The sequence below is a fragment of the Penaeus monodon genome, chromosome 6 (genome assembly GCF_015228065.2).
Source record: "Penaeus monodon isolate SGIC_2016 chromosome 6, NSTDA_Pmon_1, whole genome shotgun sequence".
NCBI lineage: Eukaryota > Metazoa > Arthropoda > Malacostraca > Decapoda > Penaeidae > Penaeus > Penaeus monodon.
The window spans coordinates 32,252,283-32,255,046 of NC_051391.1; the positions used below are offsets into that span (position 1 = coordinate 32,252,283).

The 2,764-nt window shown below is 48.9% G+C and overlaps 1 protein-coding gene across 1 annotated transcript in view; it reads right to left on the reverse strand.

The window, feature by feature from the left end:
* The window catches only part of LOC119574407 (probable muscarinic acetylcholine receptor gar-1), a 67,775-nt gene extending 67,634 nt beyond the window's left edge, over nt 1-141 (reverse strand). Inside the window, exon 1 of the mRNA XM_037921630.1 lies at nt 1-141. This exon is cut by the window's left edge and continues 926 nt beyond it. The gene's annotated coding sequence lies outside the window, so the exon portion shown is untranslated.
* Between the last annotated feature and the right edge of the window lie 2,623 nt (nt 142-2,764).

The window sequence follows — 2,764 nt, forward strand, 5'->3', positions numbered from 1 at the left end:
CTCTCTCGCTTTCTCACTCTCTCTCGGCGACTCGCTCTCTCTCTCTTTCTCTCTCTCCCACTCTGCGCCCAACAGGTCGCTTCAAGCGCACACGGTAGACTGGCACACGAGCTGTACGGCCCTTGCTAGCCTACCTGCCGGGTCAAGGCTCCCCCTCCACCCCTCCCCGCTGCCTGGCTCCGCTCCCTCCCCGTCTCTCCATCCTCTCTCCCTCTCACTCTCTGTTTGCCGCCCCCCTCTCTCTTTCTCTCTGTCTCTCTCTGTCTCTCTCTCTCTTTCTCCCCCTTGTCTCTCTCTTTCTCTTCCCCCTCTCTCTCTTTCTCCTCCCCCCCTCTCTCTCTTTCTCCCCCACTCTCCCTCCCTATCCTTCCCCCCTCTCTCTCTGCCTCCCTTTCCCCCCTCCTCTCTCTCTCTCTCTCTATCTCTCTCTCTCTTCACTCTCTCTCTCTCTCTCTCTCTCTCTCTCTCTCTTCTCTCTCTCTCCTCTCTCTCTCTCTCTCTCTGTCTCTCTCTCTCTCTTGTTTCTCCTTCTATCCTCCATCTTTCTGTTCCTCTGCGTCCATCTGCGCCTGACTCCACTGCAGGCATTTTTATTTCCCGTTTCCTCCATTCTTTATTCAATTTCCCTTTTAGACCCATCAATCCATATATTTCTTTGATATTTATTCATCTATCTTCGGACGGTTGCGCGGCATCTTTTTCTTTCCATGTCGTATGCATACATACATATTTGCATGTGCTCTCTCTCTCTCTCTTCTCTCTCTCTCTCTCTCTCTCTCTCTCTCTCCTCTCTCTCTCTCTCTTCTCTCTCTCCTCTCTCTCTCTCTCTCTATCTCTCTCTCCTCTCTCTCTCTCTCTCTCTCTCTCTCCTCTCTTCTTCTCTCTCTCTCACTCTTCTCTCTCTTTCCTCCTCTCTCTCTCTCTCTCTCTCTCTCTCTCTGCTCTCTTCTCTCTCTCTCTCTTCCTTCTCTTCTCTCTCTCTCTCTCTCTCTCTCTCTCTCTCTCTCTTCTCTCTCTCCTCTCCTCTCCTCTCTCTCTCTCTTCTCTCTCTTCTCTCTCTCTCTCTCTCTCTCTCCTCTCTTCTCTCTCTCTCTCTCTCTCTTTCTCCCTCTCTCTCTATCTCTCTCTCTCTCTCTCTCTCTCTCTCTCTCTCTCTCTCTCTCTCTCTCTCACCACGCACACACAGACACACACGCACGCACACCGAAACGCATACAAGAAAACACACACAGAGCCTATATATGTATTATATATAGAGGGAAGTCTCTCTATCTCTTCCTCTTCCTCTATTCATCCATTTTTCTTCGACTTCCTCTCCCCTTTTCTCGTCTTAGTTTATCCTTTCGGTTATTCTTGACGGAAAAAAATCCTCTTCTCACTTCTACTTTGCTAGCGCCATTCTCCATTCTCTTTCTTTTCTTCCTCTGTTTCCCCTCTTTCTCTTCGCACCTTCATACCCCTTTTTCCTCTCACTCAAGGCAGCTCCATCTTCTTGTTATTCACTTTGGTCTTTGCCTGTCTGTTTGCATTCTATTTGGCCTTTTCTCTCCTTCGCCCTTCTTTATCTTTTCTCGCTTCTTCGTTTTTTTAAATTTTCTTATCTCTATCCATCAAGGTTCTGTTTATCTTTTCTTTCCTTTCTCTCTCACCTTCTTCTTTCACATTTCCTCGACCTTCTCTTTTGATCTTGTCTCTTCTCTTCCTTCTCTCCTTTCTCTCCTTCTCTCCCCTCCACCTCTCCTCTCCCTTTCTCCATTTCTCTTCCTTCTCTTCTACTATCCTTTTCTGTTTCTCCTTCGCCCCTTTTCCCTCTCCTCTTTTCCTTCCTCCTCAGTATTTCACTCTATCACCTCTTTCCTCCTTCCCTCCCTCTTCCCGTGTTTTACTCCTCACTTCCTCTATCCCTGCCTATCCCTTTTCTCTACTTCTGACTCATCTCTCTCCCTCCGCCTGTTCCCACCCATCACCCACTCCAGCAGACCCCCCCCCCCTCCTCTCCCTCTCTCATCGCCTCTCTCCTCCTCCTCTTACTCTGTTCCTTTCATCCCTTCTACTGTCTTCCACTCTGTCATCTCCCTTTCCACTCCCTCCTTTCGTTCCCTCAACCCCTCTCCTCCCACGCCTTGTTCCCTCTCCCCCACTCCTCCCTCACCTCCCTCTCATCGCTCCCTCCCCCCCCCCACTCCTCCCTCTCATCGCTCCCTCCCCCCCACTCCTCCCCCTCATGGCTCCCTCCCCCCCACTCCTCCCTCTCCTCCCTCTCATGGCTCCCTCCCCCCTCACCTCCCTCTCCTCCCTCTCCTCCCTCTCATGGCCCCCTCCCCCCTTTCCCCCCTCTCCTCCCTCTCATGGCCCCCTCCCCCCTTTCCCCCCTCTCCTCCCTCCCCTCCCTCTCATGGCTCCCTCTGGTTCTCCCTCTCGAGTCTTCCGCGATCACTTCAAACTCCTTCCGAGTCTTTATCAGTTTAACCTTTTTGGAGAGCAAAGGAAGGCTTTCTTTTTTTCGCTTTTGAGGTTTTTTATTTCCCCTTTTTTTTGGAAATTTTCGATTTTTTTGGAAAGATTCTTTTGAGGTCTGTTTGTTTGTTTATGGTAAGTTTTGAAGAATATTCATTTTTTTTCCTAAGAGTTTTTTTCTCCCGTTTTTTTTTACTTATAGTTTGATCTAGTTTTCTAGTTATGTATTCTCTTTATATTTCTTTATTTTTGTTGTTGCTCTTTTCTTATGTTCCACTTTTTTCTGTTTTTTTTTTCTACGTCTTCA